General features: G+C 60.6%; 1 protein-coding gene across 2 annotated transcripts in view; it reads right to left on the bottom strand.

The window, feature by feature from the left end:
* Window positions 1–21,469, bottom strand: part of MGAT3 (beta-1,4-mannosyl-glycoprotein 4-beta-N-acetylglucosaminyltransferase) — a 57,076-nt gene that overhangs the window by 14,963 nt on the left and 20,644 nt on the right. The window contains exon 1 of one of the 2 annotated variants that reach the window (XM_060656289.3): window positions 18,556–19,490. The exons of the other annotated variant lie outside the window; for it this stretch is intronic. The gene's annotated coding sequence lies outside the window, so the exon portion shown is untranslated. Of the gene's footprint in view, window positions 1–18,555; window positions 19,491–21,469 lie in introns of those variants that run through there. 2 annotated transcript variants of the gene reach the window in all.

Below are 21,469 nucleotides of genomic sequence, written 5' to 3'. Positions count from 1 at the left end.
TGCCAGCTGCTGGAGAACTTTCCCACAGTGTGGTTAGCATGTGCCTGAGAAAGTTAGTTCCCAAGGCTGGGACCTGCCCTCAGCGACCTGGGGCCTCCTCTTTCCCCACTGGTCGTTGGCCCACCGAGGATATCAGTGTCTGCTCCCCAGAGGCCCATGGGTAGTGAAGATATAGAACATTTCCACCATCCCGGAATGTTCTATTGGATAGCACCGAGGCTAAACAGATCAGTCATCCTCAGGCATCAGTCAATGGGGTGGCTTTGTTCAGAAGCCTGCAGTGGTTCCCAGCCTCCAGCACTGAGGCTCATGGCTGTTGTGACCCCTGCCTCTTGAGATCTGCCCCTACCTTCCCTCGTTCATGTTAACATGGCGGTCACCACTTATCACGTGCTTAAATGATGTGCCAGCTGTCAGCTGGGGGTTTTACACATACTTGACCCTCCCAGCCATCATGGGGGTAGGACTTATTATCCCCGCTTTACCCAGGAAGAAACTGGAGCTCAGAGGGCAAAGCCACCTGCAGAACATTCCTCTGCCCACCTATACACATCCACTGCTCTGTAGGGCCTGAGAGCCACACAGCCTTCCACTTACAGTGGGGGGGGTGGGGGGGGTGGGGGTGGAGATGTTGGCCTCATCCCCAGGCCACTGAAGGCTCTGAGTGGGGCGACTCCCTAAGCCTGTGCCTGAGGGTGGCCTATGTCAGCTCCAGAGCCATCTAAGAGCACACTCTGCGCTGTCCAACACACCCGCCATTAGCCCCATGTGGCTGCCGAGCACTTGAAATTGACTGGGAGTCTGAGGAGCTAATTTACAACGTAACTTAATTTGAATTTTAGTTTAATAGCCGCGTGTGCTAACAGCTACTGCATTGGAGCCCACAGGTTTGGACCAGACTGGGGAGAACAGGGCAGGGAGATGGGATGACAGCACCAGCCCTGTGGGAATGGGGGGCTGGCCACGGGAGGGGGCAGCGTGATCGGAGGAGAGGATGCTCATCGGGACAGCTGCGGTGCAGGAGGCGAGGACGCCGCCTGTGGCCTCCGGCCTGGGACACAGGACCAGGGTGGGGAGGGGTAGCGAGCTGCCGTGACAAAGTGACAGAGGGAGTGAGCAGCAGGAGGGTCACGGCCTCACGGGCAAGAGGTGGGCTGGAGGTAGGACCTGGGGAAAGTCTGGGAAGGAGGAAAGGGAGGAAGAGAGCCCCAGTGCCTGGGGGTGGAGGGATGGGAGGGAGGGGGCTGGGCCTCATTCTGCCGAGGCGGCTGGAGGCACTGCGACGGAGCTGTGGTGTTCAGGTCACAAGGCTGTGGTGAAGATTTCACTTTATTTTTTAAAGATTATTAATTTTGAGAGAGAGAGAGAGAGACAGAGAGACAGAGAGAGCCTGCATATGTGAGTGGGGGAGGGGCAGAGAGCGAGAATCCCGAGCAGGCTCCATGCTGTCCGTGCAGAGCCTGACGTGGGGCTCGAACACACGAACTGATCATGACCTGGGCCAAAATCAAGAGTGGGACGCTTAAATGACTGCACCACCCAGGCGCCCCAGGATTTTAAATACAAGTGCCTGCAGCCCTGCCTGGAAGAGAGACCACCAGGTAGGTGCTTGTGAAACATCTGGTGAGGGGCATGTGATGAACGTCACAGGAGGGAGACTGAGGCATCTGTCTCTGGGAAGCAGACTCTTGGTGGGTGGCTTTGGGGAGGAGAAGATGGGAATAGACACAGACATACACAAACATCGCACGTAAAGGGCGATGTGGGCACTGAGAACAGGTATTCCCAAATCAGGTTCCATGGAACCTCATGGGGTCCTCCTGGGACCAGAGAATGAGGTGGGGGGGGGGGGAGAGGAGAGAGGTAACAAAGCCAGGGACGACCCCCCCCCCAAAAAAACCATCAAAAAGATGCTCTCTCAACTTCTCAATTTCATACATTGGCGTTCCTCGTAAGATTTTGTTTGCGGAAAACTTTTCTACACCAAAAACCGGTCTGAAAACCCCAGCCAGGCAGAGAAGGAACCGTGTGAACCTCAAAGGGCAGAGCACTGATGAATGCCCGCCCATGGTGGTGGTGGGCGTGCATTTCAGAAGCCCCACCCACCCTGCCCGGGGGGGGGGGGGGGGGGGGGCTCTGATGGCCTCACACACACAGCCTGGAAAGGAAAGTCACCAATTGGGCCTGGAGGAACAGCCATCCCAGGAGTGGAGTGGTCTTGCCCGAGTCCCCTTAGCGGTCCAGGGAGGGAAGGTGGACGGGTCCCAGCAGGAGTGCAGGCACTGTCAGGCCGGGGTAGGAGGAGCAGGTGGCGGCCACCCAAGTATGACCGCCAGCCACTGAGCCAGGGGCCATGTCTCCGCCAACCCCTGCTTCTGCCCCGTCACAGCAAACCTCAGCAGTGATCGGTCTTGTCCCCTGCCCTGTTCATTCCATTCCCACACTGTGCGTGCTCCAAGTCAAGCTGACCCTGTGTTCCCGGCGCCCAGCACGGGGCCCAGCCCAGACATTCAGTGGATGTTTGGGACAAGCCAGAGGGGTGAGCACTAAGGTAGAACAGGGATCGGGCTGTGTCCCCGTCAGCAGGGCCACATCCAGTCACGGGCTTGCCCGGTGAAGAATCAAGGGGCATAGCTACCCTGGTGGGGGCTGGGCCGGGGTGGAGGGAAGGCGCCCAGGGGCTGGGAGGACCACAGTCAGTCACGGCGCTTCTGTCCTTCCCTAGGGTCGGTGGAGAGAGCAGATCGGTCCTGGCTTTTGGAGCTGGGGTTGCAGCAGGGCCCAGGACACACAGATGAAGTCCCGCCCCTAGAGCTCAGTCCGGTGGCGGGACAGAGGACGAATGACGAAAACGAACGACAGATGCCAGGTGTCAGGGGGGACCTCCCGAAGACAGGACGTTTCAGCTGAGACCCAAGAAGGAGCCACCTCACAGAGTGGGAACAGCATGTCAGGCAGAAGGCTGACAAAGGCCTGTGGGTTGGAAACTCCCAGTGCAGTGACAGCAAAGGGGGGGGGGGGGGTTTGAGTCCTTGAAGAGCATGTGGAGCCCAAGGGGGTGACAAGGACCCCCCGTGCTTCGGGGACTGCTTGGACAGAAGCCTGGGCACCCCTTCTCACCCCTCTTGAGTCAGTAATCTGGATGCAGCTAAACCCTCTAACTGGGCAGGGCTGGACAGGTCTGGGGAGCAGTTGGCCCGGAACATTCCTTCCAGAAGATGGCGCCTCCATCATCATCACCTTCATGGCAGCTGGCACGTTCTGAGTGGCCTAGGTGCCTTCCTCCATTGGTCCTCACAGCCACCGGGTGGTGAGGAGACAGGCACAGGGGTTGAGGGACCTGCCTGAGACTCACAACCAGGACCAGCAGGACTCACGCCCACTCACCACCTCTGGGGGTCCTCACTCGGGAGGCAAGGTCTAGGCCGCTGCCTTCAGCCTTGCCCAGAGCAAGGAGCCCTCTCACCTCCACCTTAGCCCCCCGCGGGAGCCCGCAGGCCTGCCATTTGTGAGTCCCCAGCCTCCCTGGTTCCAGCAGGTGACTGGATCTGTTACGAGAGCGCTGGGCCCAGGAGAGCCGCATCGCCAAAATCCTTTCTGTCTGAGGCTCCCCTCCACCTGGCCCCCCCCCCCCCCCAGGGCAGCACTCTGGCTGCAGAACAGTGACGTAAAACCACAAAGCCCAGGGGTTCACAAAGCCCAGGGTTTCCTGAAAGGCCACAGGAGCCCCAGGGCCCCTTCCCTCTCCCCACCTGGTGACAGCAGAAACAGATCACCCTGGGCAGGGTCCGGTGTAGGGATCTCCAGTACCCTTCTGGTGCTCTAAACAGTCAGGAGACCTCCTTGGTGAGGCGTGGACTTCAGAAGGTTCTAGGGGGCCTGAAGTCCCTCAGGGAACCCGGCTCATGCCTGTACTGCAGACCCACCGCCCATGAGTACTGTCCTCCTAAGACTCACTATGTTTTCCCTAGTCCTGCTGGCCTGGAACTTCTGGAATTCTCAATCATCTTGGGAGGGTCCCATACCAGCCGCACCCATACTCCGGGGGTTTCTGTCTGCTTGCTGTTTGCCCGACCCCTCAGCGGCCTGTCACCACACAGGGGGAAAGAGAGGGCATGCCTGAGGCCCGTCCCCGCGCTGCTCTCTGGCAGAATGCTAACTGCTTCAGCTCCCTTCTCGAATTCCATCCCTATATCAGCCCCTTGGCTGTTACAGACAGGAAACAGGTTCAGAGGGTCTGAGTGACCAGCCTGGCTGGCCCTGTGAGTGGCAGCAGTGTGTCTGACCCAACCCTAGGGCCTCCTGCTCCCCACCATGCCACCCTGCCTCGGTACCTGCCTGGCCTCTCCCTGCCGGGGCCCATCTTGCCCTCCCCTGACCCGGTACCTGCCTCGGGTCCCCGAGGTGGCACACCACAGGTGAGGCACAGTGTCCCGCTCCAGCTGCCACAACCCGTGCCGGGCCGCTGTGGCTCGATGACAGCGGTTTCCTCGCTGGAGGCTGTCTCCTGCCCCCAGGCTGAGCACAAGCGGCAGTTAGGCGGCCATGTCCCGGGGACAGCCAAACTTGGCCCGGCCTCAGCTCTGGCCTTCACCTGGGCAGGTTTCCCGGCCCCACCTCTCCCCAGCTGGGTCACCTCGCTCAGGGCTCCAGTCCCCTCATCTGTACCAGGTAGAAACAGGTGGCCCAGTGGCAGTGAGGGCAGCCCCACCCCGCTGGAGCTGCTCTAAAGTGCCGGGTGCCGGGGCACATGGGTGCCGGGACGTGGGCGCGCTCTCAGTTTCCACCTTACTTACAGGGTGAGGGGCCTGGTAAACCACGTGCCTGTCTCCTCTTGGAGCCTCGCCTGCTCCCTCTGGGTGGCAGGTCACCCTGAACGGTTCCCGTACTCCCAAGGCACTGCTGGGCATTTTTGGTAGGGCACTGATGGGCAGTGGAGGAGTGGGGTACAGGTGGAAAAGGCTGGAAGTGCTCTCTACCGGGGGGAACCCGGTGTCTCAAACCCAGTGTGGGCGTCGGGGGGCCAGAAGCGGAGCCTGAATCCTGACTGTCCCCCAGAAGCCCTGCACCGTTCACCTGCGAGTGGGCTCAGTACTCAACAGCCCGTGGCCCGGATGAGACACTGGGGGCCCAGAGGAGACCAACTGTCCAGCCTGGCCCCGGGCCCAAGTCCAGCGTTGCAAGGCGTTCATTCCTGGCGGTGGGGATGACCCTCTCCGGGCTCCTTCTGAAGAGGGTGAAGACAGAAATCAGAGCCTGGCCGAGAAGAGCTCTGGGGGACTCCTCCTCCTTCACACCCAGCTTAGCCCTTGCCTCCCCTGGGGAGCTGCCCTCAAGCCCAGCAAACTCAGAAGCCCGCCATCAGCCTGCAGAGAAACGTCCCGTCGGCCGGCCGTGCGGGCTGAGAGGGCCTGACAGTGAACGTCAGCTGAGAGGGTGCCAGTGTGGGAGGACCGCCCTGTCATCTCCGTGGTGCGGGCCGGCTGGGTGGGGCAGGGGTGGGTCCTGGGTGCCAGGAGGGGGAAGGAATGAGAAAAAGAGAAGCGCAGGGTCCAGCCAGGGTGAGGCCAAGGAAGCGGGGCGCGGGGGAGGGGGCACGAGCCTGTAACGACTCATTGGGCAGATCATTAACACGCACGGAGCAGCCAATTAGAGGAAAGTCAAAAACCCAGCTTCTTCTAATCCATGAACAGAATATGGTGCCAGTCCTTCCACAAAGTTCACTGACCCAGACCCCACGCAGGCTCATTGCTCACACCCCTGTGGGGCCTGCTGAGGCTCCTGAACTTCTGCCTTGCGGCTCCCTGCCCAGCTCCTGGCCTCTCAGCCCCCGAGACCCAAATAACCCACCCACTGGGGGAGAGCAGACAAGCCCGGGAGGCAGGGGCGGTGAGCGGCTCTGCCCGCCTCCTCCCCTGCCACGTCTATGGATTGGCGATCACCATGAGAAAAGCGAGGCCCGCGAGGCTGGGGCTGAGCTGCCGGCCTCCCCGAGAAAGGAAACTCCTTCCAGGGCCCGGAGATGCTGTGCAAGAGTCTCCAGCCCCACCTCTCAGGGCACCACAATGGGCAGCAACTCCCTGGAATCTGGACTCAAATCCTGCCTGTGCCCCCGCCCCATGTGATCTTGGGCAGGTGGCTTAATATCCCTAGGCCTCCGAGTCCCCATCTGCACTGTGGGACCATCCCAGCCCCTCACCCGATGACGAATGACTTAACAGGGTCACATCCAAAGAGCCTCAGCACCGACCAGTCCTCTGAGCTCCTCCTGAGCTGAAAGGTTCACCCTGTGCCACCCAACCATGGCCTCACCATGTGCCTGGTGTCATGGGCAAGGCCCGCTGGAGTGTCCTTCCAAAATGCACCCGGAACCCAGCCCCACTCCTCCTCCTCACTGGCCTCCCTCCTGCCCCCTTTTTTCTCCGTCTTGAAATTATTTTTGAACAAGGGGCCCTACATTTTCATTTCATTATTTTCTTTTATTTTTTTAATGTTTATTTTTGAGAGAGAGAGAGACCAAGTGTGAGCAGGGGAGGGGCAGAGAGAGAGAGAGGGAAACGCGGAATCCGAAGCAGGCTCCAGGCTCTGAGCTGTCAGCACAGAGCCCGACGCGGGGCTCGAACTCATGAACTTGGAGATCATGACCTGAGCCGAAGTGGTCAACCAAGTGAGCCACCCAGTGCCCCTATTTGATTTTATTTGAGAGAGAGAGAGAGAGAGCATGCAAGAGTGGGGGAGGGGGCAGAGGGAGAGAGAGAAGAGAATCTTAAGCAAGCTTCGGGCTCGATGCGGAGCCAGACGCAAGGCTCAATCCCGTAACCTTGGACTCCCAACCTGAGCAGAAATCAAGAGTCGCAGGCTTAACTCACTGAGCCACCCAGGCGCCCCTCGGGGCCCCACATTTTCATTTGGCACTGGGCCCCACAAATTCTGTCACTGCAAAGTCCCCACCAGGCCATGTCCCCCCTCCCCGCACCCCACTCAACCTCCTCCCACAAGACCCTCCCCCCAACCCCACCCGCACACCGGTCTCGCTCAGAATGAAATCCAAACTCCTCTCTGGGCCCACAGGCCCCGCCAATCTGGTCCCCGAATCTTTGCTGCCCTCGCCTCCCTCGTCCACTCGGCTTCAGTCACAGTCCCCACCTTTCCGTCTCAGGGTCCTCCCACTGGCTGCTCCTCGGCCTGGAATGTGGCTGCCTGCTCAGAGGGGCCCTCCTGGCCCTCCAGCTAGAGCGGCTGTCCCCTGCCCAGGTCGTCTGCTCCCCGGCACTCACAGCGGAAGCTAGCCGTCTCCTTGTTTACGTGTTCGTGGCCTGTCTCCCCCACCCACACCCCGGGGCTCAGAATGTCAACAGGAGAGCAGGGTCATCGTAAGCCTGTAAGCCTCAGTCACCGGTCACGGCTGCTCCCCACCCCCTAGGACAAAGCCTGGCCCCGGAGCAGACGCTCCATAAACAACTGGTGCGCGACGACGGACCTTGCCTGGGAAGTGATGACAGACTCTGAGTGACAAGTACCGTCTAGTGTGGGGCGGCAGGCCCGGCCAGTGCGAGTCCATACCCGGCAGGGTGTTCTCCCCTGATCCCAGGCCCAGAGAACCCCCCCCACCCCCCGCCCCCCCCCCACCTGGATCCTCAGTGCCGCTGAGATCAGCACAGGGTGTCGGGCAGTGCCAGCCCCTCCCACCAGGCTCCCCCCTCCCCCAGGGGGACAATGTACAAAGGGCCACTTCAGCACGGAGCTGTCTCTAGCCCACAGGCCTGAGGTGGGGGAGGGGAGGGGAGGGCGTGCCCCAGCCCTCGGCTGTCCTCATGGAGCCTGCTCTAGCACAGGGCCAGGAGGGGGACAGATTCAAGCTGTAGCGCAGAGAGGCTTTGTTCCAAGAGCTGCGCCTTGAGGCGTGAGGGAGATGCCCTTGCACAGCGCGGGGATGAGACACATCAATGCACGGGGTCGGCGTGCCCGGGCAGAGGGCGGTCCCCGTGGACCCAGGCAGCAGGAGTGGAGTGGCGCTCCCCCACGTGGACAGGGCACAGTTGCGAGGTGCAGCCGGGCACTCAAGAGGCTAAAGTGCCCGCGGGGTTAAGTGAGAGAGAGGAGCAGACCCGGTGGCGGCGTCTGGGCCAGGCTGGAGGGCAGAGGCCTGGGCTCAGAGTCGGCTCCCATCCTGCCTGGGACCCTCCGTCGCAAAACCAGGCACAAAGAACTCGCTCAAATAGTGGTTCCGGAAACCTGAGCTGATAACCCGAGATGTGACCATCCACCCAGTCTCCCAGGCCAGGAGCCCGGCAGTCATCCTGAATCTGGCTTCTCGCTGACCTCGCGCTTTCCATCGCCAGGCCCGTCTCTTCCACGCCCCGGTACTTGTCGTCCCGCCCAGCCCCCTGTGCCACTGTCCCACGCTACCTGTGCCACCATCCACGCTCACCTGGACAACAGCAGCAGCCTTGCCAGGGAAGGGGCTCCTGGCTTGCGCCCCACGAGCCAAGCAAAAGCCACATCCGATGCTTGGAACACCTGCCCCCGGGATAAAGTCCAAATCCTCTAGGAGGCTCCAAGTTTCTGTGTAATCTTTCACTCCCTGCCCAGGTAGGCTCAGCTTAACTGCACTTCCCCCAGGCTGAGGAAGGACTGAGCTGCCTCACCCCTGGCCTGCCCCTCAGGGCTCCTCACTCGACCCTGGGTGGTGCTGCCCAACTCTCCTGGGGCCCCAGCACAGAGCCTGATGCAAAGGAGGTGCTGACCTTGGCCTGTTGAATGAATAAACGACAGCCGCCCCCCTCCGCCCCCAAATCACCACACCCGCACCTTCAGTCAGTGCTGCTGGGCTCTCAGAACTGGTCTGGGGTTTGGATAAGTCTAGTCCTGCCTGGGCAAGGCACACCCCAACGAGGTGGCTTATGTACATGAACTCGACGGGTCCCCTGCAATGGGAGGGGAGCGGTGGAGAGCGGAGACACGGGGAAGGACTCCGGCCTTCCAAGCGCTCTGAGCAGGATGGCTGATGGTCCGGAGGAGACGCGGCAAGGAAGAAGGGGAAACAGGAAGTGATCTTGGTTCACCCCTGGGTGCTCAGTGCCTGGCACCATGCCCGGCTGCTGCTGGCTCAAAGGATGGGCTGGAACCCTGGCTCTGCCCCCCGCCCCCAACTCTGGAATCCTACTCTCTTGGAGGCAGAAAAGCGGGGGCTGATAACGCAGCCTCACAGGGATCTGGGGAAGCGACGAGAACTCTCTCTGGGAGCCCGAGCAAGGTCGTCCACCTCCTTCAGGAGAGGTGCCCTGGAGCAGGTGCATCTGGGGAGCCTCCGTGGAGCTGGAACAATGAGCCCTTTTCTTTTTCCTTCCCAATCCACCTCTGCCCACCCCTGCCTTCAAGGGGCCGCAGCACCCTCGGCTCAGGACCCGACCGTCTCCACTGGGGGACACTCAAGAAGCCCTCACCAAATGGCACAGGGCACCATGCAGGGCTTTAGGCAGCGGGCCCCTGCTCCTTCATATGGAGCCGCCAGTCTGTTCTTGCTCCTCTGATTAGTCAGTCTTTTCCCCCTGCTAGATCCCGAGAGCATTCCGGAAAAGGGCCTCAAGTGTCCAAACGTCTCTCTGAGGATGAGAAAGAAGAGAAAGCAACAGCAGTGACCAGACCATCACCACAAGGGGCCAAAGTCATTCAGGAGTCAGGTGGCCAGGGTCCAGGCCTTAGCCATGCCACTAGCTTCCCGGGAGAGCCTGAGCACCAGGTGAAGCGCTCCATCTTGTCTGACCGTCACGTGGCCATTTCACAGATGGGGAAACTGAGGTTTGGAGAGGGGACAGGACGCGCCCGAGGTCAGGCAGCAGCGAGCTGTGGGGAGGGCCTGGCTCAGCAGAGACCACGTGCGTGCCACTGCAGCTCACCAATGCTCAAGACTTCCCCGTTCCTGCCGGACCTCAGTTTCCCCCACTGACCACCGGGGGCACAGACTGGATCTTCCAGCTTCCGGCTGACTTGAGTGTTTCAGGTTCTGGAAGGTCCACATTCTAGGTCTGCTTCTCCATCTTCCTCCTCTAAGTTCCATGATCCCGCTTCTCTGGTCTGGATCACGGGGTTCGTTCTACTTTCCAGGTGCCGTGTTCTCGTGCCTGGTCCCCAAGTTTGCCTCTCAGAAAGGTCTGCAGCCCAGGCAGGTTCTCCAGCCCACATGCTTCATTTTCATTCCCTGTATTCTCTCCCAGCCCCCCGCAGTCGGGGCCCACAGGTCACCACCCAGAGCTCCAGTTCCCTCGGCCCTCGGGGCTGCTTTAGGGCATTAAAATGGGCGGGGAGGGCCGTCCCAGGCCCTGGGTCGCTGGGCTGAAGGGGATGCTGGAGATCATCCTCACAGCTGGGCAGGAACACCCTTCCCCACTCTTCCCCGTGTCTCCAGGACCACGTTTCTGACCACCCCCAGCCCTGCCGGCCTCTGCCCCCACCAGTCCGCACTGCGACAGCCCCCGAGACGGCACTTCCCGAGGACAGAGACCTTGGGTCATTTTTCTTTGGGGTCAGAGCCTGGTACTTCCTTACTGGGTGTCTGTTAAACACTTGCAGAATGAATTAACCTGGTGTGCCCGGGGTCCCGGCAGGATTACACATTGTCACAGCCTCAAAGACCAGAGTTCACATATGACGGAGACGCTCACGCTGTGTGTGCGTGCAGGTGATGTGCACAAAACATGTGCTCAAAAACACAGACACGTCACACCCTAAAATCAGCAGATCTGTGCCCCTGGCACCTAGCCTGGGCCCTGGCACTTGCTGAACAACAGCTGACCGAATGAATGGGTGCTCTGTACTAGGTACATGGGGGAGACGGAGATCACATCCTCACCCAGGATCAAGGCTCAGCTGTGATTCCAAAGACCATTTCCACGAGGTCGAACTTGACTACATTGTAGGAGGACCCCCTGGAAGGCCACTTCAGGGCCGGAGTCAGTAAGGAAGGCAGTCAACAGTGCTACGCACCCAACTGGGCACCCGGATGGAGGTGAAGCAAACAGCCTAGGGTCACCTCTGGCTGGGAGGGGCGGAGGGCAGCCTGGGGTGGGGGTGGGGTGGGGTGGCTTTCCAGGTGGAGGTGGGAAGGCGAGGGCCCCGAGGCCTAACCCACACGACAGGAAGGACATCAGAGGCTTGAACGGAATTCTGGGTGTGCTGCATCCCGGTAGCCCCAGGTCTGGACTCTCGCTGACCCAATTTCCAAGAAAGAGAGACACACAGGCTGAGCTGTCTGCTACAGGCACACCTGTTCTGGAGGATGTGCCTGGGGCCAGGGTCCCTCTGGAAGCCACTCACACATGGTGACCCCAGAGTCTCATGAATGGGGAGCTGGCTGTTCTCAGGGCACCTTTTCTTGGACTTCTCTCCTTTACATGGTAACTTCATTTTTCTGGTTATAAAGGTTTCACCTACAACCTAGGAAATGTGAAAATCCCAGCAAAAGAAGGGTAATATCACCCACCATCCCCGGGGCTAACATTTTGGCCTAAGTTCTCACAGGCTTTTTTTCCTGCGTACCTTTTTGCAAGAATGAGCTATCGATGTGAATTTCCTGCCAGCTTTTAGACAGCAAGCGTTTTCTCTAAGGAGCTTTGTCCTCCACATGGGAAGACAGAGTGCAGACCTGAGCCCTGGGGACTTTGCTCTCCTGGGCTTCTTCCCATCCCCCGCCAGACCTGACCTGGATCCTGCAGAGAAATGCTCCAGCTGGGGACCGGAGTGGGGGAGGGGTACGGCCACATAGCCCTGGGCTCTCCTCCTACAAGCCACAAAGGGACGACCAACCACTCTCCAGGGTGCTCTAGGTCAGTCCCAAGCACCTCGGGCCTCAACGTTCCCTCTGTGAAATGGGCATGTTTGGCTAGCTATCTGGCCCCAAGGCTCCCCAGCCTGGTCTCCTCTCTGGGCTGCGGGGACAGTCACCTGAACTGGGCTGCACCTTACAGCTGCTTTCCCTGTCCACTCCACTGGCATCTCCGACCAGGCCCTGGATTATAACCAGGCCCTCAAGGTTCTCAGCATCCTGTGGAGCAGCCAGATGGAAATCCTGGCAGGGCGGATCAGCCTGGCCCTTGGGGTGGGAGTCAGGCTGGGCTTCCTGGAGGGGTCTCAAAGGATGAGCCAGCACCTGCCAGGAGAGGAGGGGAAGGCCACTGCAGACAGAGGGATAGCATCTGCAAAGGCCCTGGGGGTGTGGGGGGGAAGCCAGCACCTGGATTTCTAGTCTGGGTGGGGTGCTGGTGCATTTCGCCCTCCCCACATGCCAGTACCTGGAGGCAGACCACAGAGTCTGTTACATCCCCCCCTGGTGGCTGCAGGACCACTGCCCGTACTCAGGTATGGCCCCGAACATCTGTGACAGCAGTAACACGCCAGGTCCCGCAGCAGTCCTGGACACCGCTGAGAGGCGGTTTGCCTGGGGGCCCTTTGGGGCCAGGCTCTGTAGTTTCATGGCTGTGATAGACGTCATCCCGCACAGACAGAATCCCCCTGCCCCATTCCCTGGACCTCTCGGCCGTGGTGGAGCCTCACACCCTCTGCTCTAGTCCTTATGGCAGGTATGACCTTGGACCCGTCACCCACACCCTGTGGGCCTTGGCTCAAAGACTGAAGACTGATCTGGGCTGTTCCAAGGTCCAGGTGGGACCAGAGCTGGCTCTGCCTGAACTGACCACAGGGGTTCCCAAACACCTACTATGTGCCAGAGCCCCCAACACTGCCTCTTTGTTTCTCTCTCCCGCCAGCCCGGAGGCGGGCTCTCTTCCCACCACTGCCCCTCACAGACACAGAAGGCTCCTGGATGCAGGTTTTCTGACCCCGGGATGTGGGCATAGGTGAAAACATAGAGCCAAACCTCTAAGCCACAGCTAGAACCAACTCAGATGATGTGTTACCGCTTCATAAACTGTAGAGTGCAGACTCATTTATTTTTTTTCGCACCACGGGCAAGGCTCCGTCCTGCAGGACCCCCTCCCAGCTGTGTGACCCCACCAAGTCACCTGTCTAGGGCTCAGTTTCCATTGAACGAAATAAGGATTACATCAGCACCCCCCTCCCAGGGCTCCTGAGATACTGCAATGAAATCGAGCAAGAAAGCACCAGCCCCTCACTCCCATCCGAGCCATAAATGAGTTCGGACCATTAATATTCACGGGCCTCAGAGATGGCCGGGAAGGCGCCTTCTCAATCTTTCACCTAAACCCGCCAATCTGCACTGCTTCCGGAAGTGGCCCTCACCCCGTCACACGACAGATCACCATTCAACAAGCAGTTAAGAAACAGTCATCAAATGCCTTTTCCATGTTAGGCAAGGTGCCAGCCCCAGAGAGTGCCTGTGCACCCAGCCTGGAAGCCTCACCTGTCATCGGCAGCCCTCCCTTGTTCCCCCTTCCCCGGCCACCATCACTCACCCACCACGATTCGCCCAGGCCGTGTGCCAGGCCGGGGCTAGCAAGAGTGGGGACACGAGCGACTGGTCCAGAGTATTACACAAGCTCTGTGGGGTCTGTGGCCAGCTGGGACCTGTTTCCAGAAGGAAACAGCAGCAGCAGGTGCCTGGATAAAGGCAAAATGGGGCGTGGGGGGTCAGTGTGGTGTGTGTGCAGAGCTGGGTTAGGGTCGCAGGGGGCAGAGGCTGGGAACACAAGCGGGGGCAGGGTCATAGGGATCTGGGTTAAGGCCGAGGGAGTCTCTTAAAGCAGCCTGGACTCCACTGGGCCGGGCAGTGGTTCTGGGAGTCCGCAGGCCTCTCTATCCCCAGGACAACATTTTAAAAATTGGGTTTCCAGCCCCCTCTCCCGCAGTGGGATTCTGACTCAGCGGGGTGTGGCGGGGCCCGGGAAATCTGTATTTTCCCCAAGCCGCCCAGGTGAGGCTACACGAGGCTTCCAGAGACAGTGCCCCAGGACTATGGGAAAGAAGGAAGTGGCAATCAGGGCCACAAGGAGGGTGGCCTGGAGGCCAGGACACCAGTGACGTGGCTGTCTCGGGCGTCCAGGCTTCAGAGACCGTTCCCTTCTGAGTGACTGAGGGGCCTCTCCGAGGGGCCCCATCAGGCTCTGGGGGTCCTACAGGCTGGATACAATCCCAGCCCTGCCACTTCCTGGCCCTGAGCCCCAGGCACCCTCAAACTGCCAAATGGGGATAATAATAGTACCTACTTCGAGGGAAGTTAGCAGGCGTCGCTGGGATAATGCAGACAAAGTGCTTGGCCCAGCGCCCGGCACATAGTAAGTGCTCGATAAATAGCAGCAAATTATTATGACTCAGAGGTCGAGGTGGGGTAGAACAGCCTGGGAAGTCATCCATTATGGGTCTCTGTCAACCAGAATCCTGGAGACTGCCTCTGGCCACCCTCCCTCGCTCAGACCCCCATCGGGGCTGCTGCTTCTGGGAAGTTCTCAGCCTGCCAGGAGAGGGCAACGGGAGGGCAGACCCGGAGGAGGCCCCAGTGTCAGCGCAGACTCTGGCCTCCTGCCTTGGCCCTCACCCTGCCCCTCCCAGGGGATTCCTACTTCGGTGGGAACCAAAGTCTAGAGCCAAACAGGCTCTAAATTCATAAAGCCATGGAGCAATTAGGTGTGTGAATGATTCTTATTTCCAACTTTATTTTTCTAGATAAAACGAAAATAAGTGGGCCAACAGGGGAATTTCCACTTGGGGCAGTGCGAGAAAAAGTATTTTGGGATCCCGTTAACTTCCTGGGTCACAGGCAGGGCTGTGGGCCCATGTCAGCCCTACTCTAGACCACAGGAGGGTGGTCCACTACCCTTCTACCATGCCTGCTTTCGGCCCCGCCCACAGCCTCACTTCCCCTTCTGGCAGGTGTGGCTAAGCAGGGTCCCTGTGACCATCCCTCCATGGTGTGAGGCTGCCCTCTGGAGGGTCAGTCTCCTCCCACAGGGATGGAAAGGGAGGAGGAAGGGGTAAAAGAACAGGGATGCTCCCTGGGGCTGAAAGTCATTCACTCACTCACTCACTCATTCATTCATTCATTCATTCGAGCTCCTACAAGATAGGGAACTCACGGCCTAGTGGAACACGCCACAGCAAACACGTTCAAGAAAGAGAAGTGGTGCTCTGCCCAGCCCACAGCAGGGAGCCTCCCTGCACAACGAACGGATGCTCAAGCCGAGAGGCAAAGGATGGGTCGTCGTTAACGAGACGGAGCCTCCATTTCCCCTCTGCGAAAGGGATTATCACGGTACCTCTATCACGGGTTGCTGTACAGATGCAATGTTAGCTACTAATATTTTTATGGGCAGGCAGGTTGCACACGAGAGGGGCTGTGAGGCCAGAGGAAGAGCAGAAGGGGAGAAGGGTCTGTGGGATTTGGGGTGGAGGAGGCTTTTGAAGGGTGACAGAGTTTCAGGGGACATAGGAAGAGGTGGCTGGAACAGACATTCAGGCAGAGGGAACAGCACAAGCAAGGGAATAGAATCTGACGTTTGAGACCCGTCTGGACCATTTCTCAGAGCTCTGTCAGGTTAATGCTTGGGATCCAGCTAGGTCATTCTGTTCAGACAGCCCGAACCAGGCCAAGGTCAAGAGGATCCAGAGCAGAAGTGACGCAGGGTCAGAGGTGCAGAGGTTCCCAGGAAGGGAGGACACCAGTCCTCCTTCCCCTCTGCCCGCCATCTCACCACGGGTTACTTATTCAGAGTGGTCTCTTGTCCTGGCCTCAGCCTGTCTGATGCCTCCCCTCTCTCAGCTACAGTATGGCCTGGCAGCTCCCCCAAGTCTCTGGAGCCTTCTCTCCTTATTCAACCATCATTTATTAAGCACCTACTGAATGCCTGGGTGCTGATGCTGGCATGGACCAGCTCCCACTGCGAGATGGTGACGGTGTTGGTAGCCTCAAATGGGCCTTGCTGGAAGATTTACACCATGGAAACCTGCCAACGCTGTTTATCAGGTATCTTTTTCTCCCAGAGGGCCTGTTGCCAGCACACCATTGCCCCCTGCCCGAGCAACGGACACAGAAAGGCAGGCCCCCGCCTATAGGGACTCACGGACAAAAGGAAGACGATAGCCTACTGGAGCAGGCTGTGTAGTCTTACAGGAGGCAGGGGTGACCTGGGAGACCCATTCTGGAAGAGGGGGCGTAAATGCCCACTAGAAACTGAACCAAGCCGCTCAAATAGCACTAGTGTGCCTCGTTCCCATTTTAGAGGCAAGGAAACAGAGGCACAGAGAGGCAGAGCCACCAGTCCACAGTCACACAGTAAGAAGTGGCAGAGTTGAGATTTGAACGTGGGACACTGGATCTGGAATCTTTGCTTTTAACTTCTGCCCTTGACTGTCCCATGCTGCAATTATTGCAACTCTCCTCCCCTCCCCCCGCCCCCCACACACACCCCTAAGCAGCCAGCACAGGGCTACGCAAGACCATGGGTGCCCGACTGGTTTTGCTGCCCAACTAGATTCCATTCTCCTGGGGGTAAGGTCTGTGTCCTCTCCACCCGGCTGCCCATGACGGTGCCCCTCACAGGAGAATATTGTGTTTGTTGGTCTCAGTGTCTGAAGAACCTTCTAGAAGGGAGCCCTGGTCCCCCATGTGCTGGGCTAGAGCTGACTAGGAGGAAGGGGTGCATCGTGCAGCATGGAGAACAAAGAGGCTTTGGCCTTGGGGAACACAGCAGGGTCCGTTGAATGCCATGGCTAAGGTGTCCGTAGGGGCACAAGGAGGACCACCCCGCCCCAGCCACTGCCCACTGCTTCTCCCTTCTTCCAGAATAGCGTTAAGCACGCGGACTTGCAGTTCCCCCAGCCCCTGGCTTCCCCGGGTCACATCCAGCCCTCACAGGATCCTCATCGCCACCGGGTAAAGTGAGCCTGGCCCACCAGCTGACATCAACACCCCCCCCCCCCCCCCCCCCCCCCCGTTTTCCAGGTAAACATACTGGCGGCGGCCAAGGATCTCCCGAGGCCTTCTCAGGTGCTGGGCTCCCTGCGCTCATCACCTCACGCAGACCTCCCCACAACCCTGTGGAGGAGTCTCCCCATTTGACAGAGGCGAACACTGAGACTCGGAAAGCGGACTTGGCTTGGGGCGGTCCAGCCACCAGCAGATGTGGGCCAAGCAGCCCTGACCACAGCAGAGGCCCTGGGCAGACTCCGGAGGGGCTGCTGAGCCAGATGGCAGCACTCCCGGCCCCATCCGCTCCTCGCTGTCCTCGGGAGCTCGCTTGTGCCAGCTCCCTGGGATGGCCTGACACCTCACCTCCACCTGGCCCTCCTTCGCTTCGTTCACGTGGGTCACTCCCGTGCCTGACCAGCCTCCACTTCCACAACTCTCCACCCCGACCAGGCACTCACACCTCAGAGCCTCTGCTCGCGCCATTCCCTCTACCTAGAGTGCCCTTCCCTTCAGTACCGAGCAAGCGAACTGTTCCAGCAAGTTCTCTCTCCTCCCTGGGCTGGCAGAACCTCTTCCAAACTTTCCAAAGACCCTGTGCCTAACTCCTCAGCACCCGGAGGCCTGGATCTTCAGGACCTGCCCGGGGGGGGGGGGGGGGGGGGGCTGACCCGCCAGTATCCACAGCTCCCCATCGAGGCAGGTCTGGACTGGTGTCCCAGGAGTGGCAAGGAGTGTTAGGGGGATGGGGGCAGGGCCAATGCTGGGGGGCCATGGAGGGGTCTCTCTGGGGTAGTATTCCCGCCCACACGCCTTCTCGAGAGTCCAGAGCCGGGAGAGTCACCTGACCTCCCGCTACCAGGGCTGGCTGAGACCCACCTCTGCTTCTCGTGGCACCCCAGCTCAGGCTCCACCGTTCCCACTTACGCCCAAGCTCCCCTCCCCACCCCCGCTTCCAGAACTCACTATTTGCAGATATTTATAGCGCCCTCCCCCAGCCAGGTTCCCTCCCCCGCCCCGGGCAGTGCAGTGAAAAGAGCGGGAGCCTCGCCACCCTCCCCCCCCCCCGCCCCAACCCCGCCGAAAGGACTAGGGGTGCTCTCCCCACGCCCCTCCGACTGGTCCCCACAAGCAGCCACAGTCCCAGCCTCCGCACCCGCCCTGCTCCGGGACCGCGCCTGGGCCTCCGCCGCCGCAGCCCGGGGTCGGGGTGGGAGGGGGGGGTGGGGAAGGCGGGCGCTGAGGCCTCCCACCCCCAGCCCCGCGCCGCGCCGGAGGCTTGGGGGGGGGGGTGGGGGTACAGCGCACAAAGCGCCGCTCGAGCCCCGCGCCTCGGGGACGCCCCCCGCCCAGGCCGAGGGAGGGGATCGAAGGGATGAGGCTTTGCCCTCCGGGGCCGGGGAAAGCTCCGCGGAGCAGCCGGGTTGGGGGAGGGGGCGTCGGGGCCGAGTAGCCCCCCCCCCCCCCACCCCGTCTCGACGCCCCCAACCCCCGGGCCCGGCGCTCCCGCCCCCGCCCCTAGGGTCACGCTCAGGGAGGGAGGGGGCTGTGGGAGCCGTGACGGGGTGGGGGGCGCCGCGAGCGCGGAGGAGGCGGCGCGGAGATGGAGGCGGAGGGCCCGGAGTGCGGGGATGGAGGGGCTGCGGCGCGGGCCCCCCGGGACGCCAGGGTCAACTCACCCATCGCCCGCCGGGTCTCAGCAGCGGCGGCAGCAGCGGCGGCGGCGGCTCCGCGGCCCCCGGGGCCCCCGGCGGGGAGATGCTGGCGTCCGCCGCAGCCTCTCGCCCCATCCCGGGCTCCGGCGGCGGCTGCGGCGGGCGCCCGGCATCGCGGGCGGCGCGGCCCCGGCCCGGCCCCGATCCCCGCCCCCCGCCCCCACCTCCACCCCGTCCCGCGGGCCAGGCGCGGCCGCCTGGCTGCACCCCGGGGCCGCGGCGGGGGGCCGGCGAGCGGACGGGCGCGGGGGAGGGGCCCCCCGGGAGGCGCGCGGGGGGGGGGGGGAGGGGTGCGGAGGCGAGGCCCGAGCGCGGCGCGCAGAGGTGCCCGCTCCCGCCGGGCTCGGCGGCTCCGGCCCCCGCCCCACCCCCACTGGAGCCCCCTCCCCTCCGCTCGCCGCGCCGCGCAGGGCCGGGGGGCGCCTCGGGCTGCAGTCTCCGGCCGCCGCCGCCGCCGCCGCCGCCGCTCCGCGCCTCCCGCGTGTGCGATCGAATGTGTGTGTGTGTGTGTGCGCGCCCCTGCCTGTGACCGTGCGTGCGCCGGCCCACGGCCCGGTGCGTCCTGGGCGGCTGTGTGTGCGATGGGGGGCGGGGCGGGTCAGAGAGAGAGAGAGAGTGTGTGTGTGTGTGTGTGTGTGTGTGTCTGTGTCTGTGTCTGGCGTGCGCAAGGGTCCGCGTGTCCGGTTCTGGTGTGTGTGTGGATGTGTGCACCCGTGTTCTGCTGTGTGCATGGGACTGTGTGACCTACAGCTCCCGGGAGTGCATGGGCGTGTACATCTGTGTTATGGTGTGTGCCCGGATCTGGCGGCCCTTCCTGCGTGTACCTGAGCGGTGATTGTGTGCACACATCCGTGACCGCGCGGAGAGGCCACTGGGGCCTGTGTGCGTGCGTGGCTCTGGGCAGCTGTGCTTATGTGTACACCCATCTATGGTCGTGTGCAGAGGCCTGGTCTTCTGTTGTGGTGCGTGCACGGCGCTAGGCCTTTTACCGAGTCCACACAGGTCTGTGTCTGTGCAGATGGCCAGAGTATACCGCCGGGGTGCACGGGCTTTGTCCGCCTGTATCCTTCCGACTCCCTCCATCGCTGTATATGCCCAGAGTCATCGTGGCCCCGTGACTCCTCGCCCTGGAACTCCAGGGAGCAAACCTCCCCCTCCCTCGCTCCCCTCAGCGGGCACTAAAAGTCCCATGGTCCGTCGCCTGCCCACCTCTTGGGTCTCCTCTCCTGCCATCTGAACACCATCGGTTCTCCAAGCGCCCACCCCTTCACACTCTGGCTCCTCCTGATCTTGCTCCGGGCTCCCAGGCGGCCTCCACGCGCTTCCCGCCCTTCTGGAAGTTCCTTCCGCCCAGGGACTCCGGCCTGAAGCAGTCACTTCCGGCCCCGTGCGGGGCACCCTGGGTATACAGCCAACACGCCTCTGAACCGTAGGCGAAGGTGCACGGGGAAGGCAGGGAGACGCCTCAAAGCTAGGTCCCGGCAAATGTCCTCAAGGGTGGTCCCACTGGTCTTTGCTAGGCTTTTGGAGCTGCCTCTGGCTGGGCTTCCTGCTCCGCGTGCCCCCTGCCCACCATCTATCCTTGGCAAGCAGTCGGTATGACTCCTCACCAGCGTTCATCTGAGCAGGTCGCATTCCCCCTGACCCCTCAATGGTTCCCACGTGCCCTCAGCTTAAGCTCAGTGCCTGGGCAGGGCAGAAGGAGGCCCTGGTGACCTGGTTCTGTCCCTTCACCAGCTTCATCCCCACCCCTCCTCTCCCTGGAGATTCCCTCTAAACCAAGAGTAGGCAAACTATTTTCTATAAGGACCAGCTAGTCAATATTTTAGGCTTTTCTGCCGGCAGAGTTTCTATCTCAACTACTCAACTCAGCCACTGTAATAGAAAATCAACCATAGACCGTAGCTGAAGGAATGAGCATGGTGGTGTCCCGATAAAACTTTATTTTAACGACACTAAAATGTGAATTTCATGTAATTTCCCTGTGTTCTGAATTATTCTTCTTTTGGTTTTCTTTCCCCCCCTAATCATTTGAAAATGTGAAAATCACTCCTAGCTGGCACCGCTCTAAGTACATCCCTTACCCTTTGTACTGTCCGTATGACTCACTTGTTTCAGGTGTCGTGTCACTGCCTGCAAATGCCATCTATTCTGCCCCCAAATGTCAGCATCTTCTTCCCTACCTGCTCCTCCAGCCAGCTCTCTGCCCTTTTCTTTCCATCTCCAACGGAGCCCTCACTACCGCTCACACAGGCTTACCTCCACCTCTCCATGCCTCTCCCCGTGCCTCTGCCTGGGGAATCTTGTCATCTGGAAAGGACCATCTCAAAGACGCTTTCCTTGCCCTTGACTTCCCCGGGAGAATCTACTCTTCCTCCTGCAGCAACCTGGGCATCCTTCCTGGCCCACGAGAGAAGCACGGTTTCAGGTCTGGCTTGCTCTGGGCGTCTCAGAAACCTCGACGCTGGCCCATGAGCACCAAGCTGGGAAAAAAAACACCGTAGCCCTCAATTTTCACAGCTGCCATCCGAGGACGCCCAGGGTAACGAGACTGGGAGGCCCTGGAGCCTGGAATCACACCCAGATTGGCCAGGGTACGCACAGCGAGCAGTCGGTAGCATTCATTTCTCACCTAGTATGTGTTCTTTCTCCCCGTGATGAGCAGGGGCTCCCCCCAGCCCTATGAGCAGGAAAGATCCTGATCAAGGCCTGAGCCACAAATATGCCTTTTTGTCCCTTGACATTTTGTCATTGATTTGGGTGAATAGGTGATAGCTGTACACAGTGCAAATTTGAAAATTATTGAAGGATGTCCAGTGGAAAGTAAGATTCCAGCCTCGGCCCCGGCCTCTCATTTTCCCTCATGACTTTTTTTTTT

The sequence above is a fragment of the Panthera onca genome, chromosome B4 (assembly GCF_046562875.1).
Source record: "Panthera onca isolate mPanOnc1 chromosome B4, mPanOnc1 haplotype 2, whole genome shotgun sequence".
NCBI classification, from domain to species: Eukaryota; Metazoa; Chordata; class Mammalia; order Carnivora; family Felidae; genus Panthera; species Panthera onca.
This window is presented reverse-complemented; position numbering and strand designations above follow the sequence as displayed.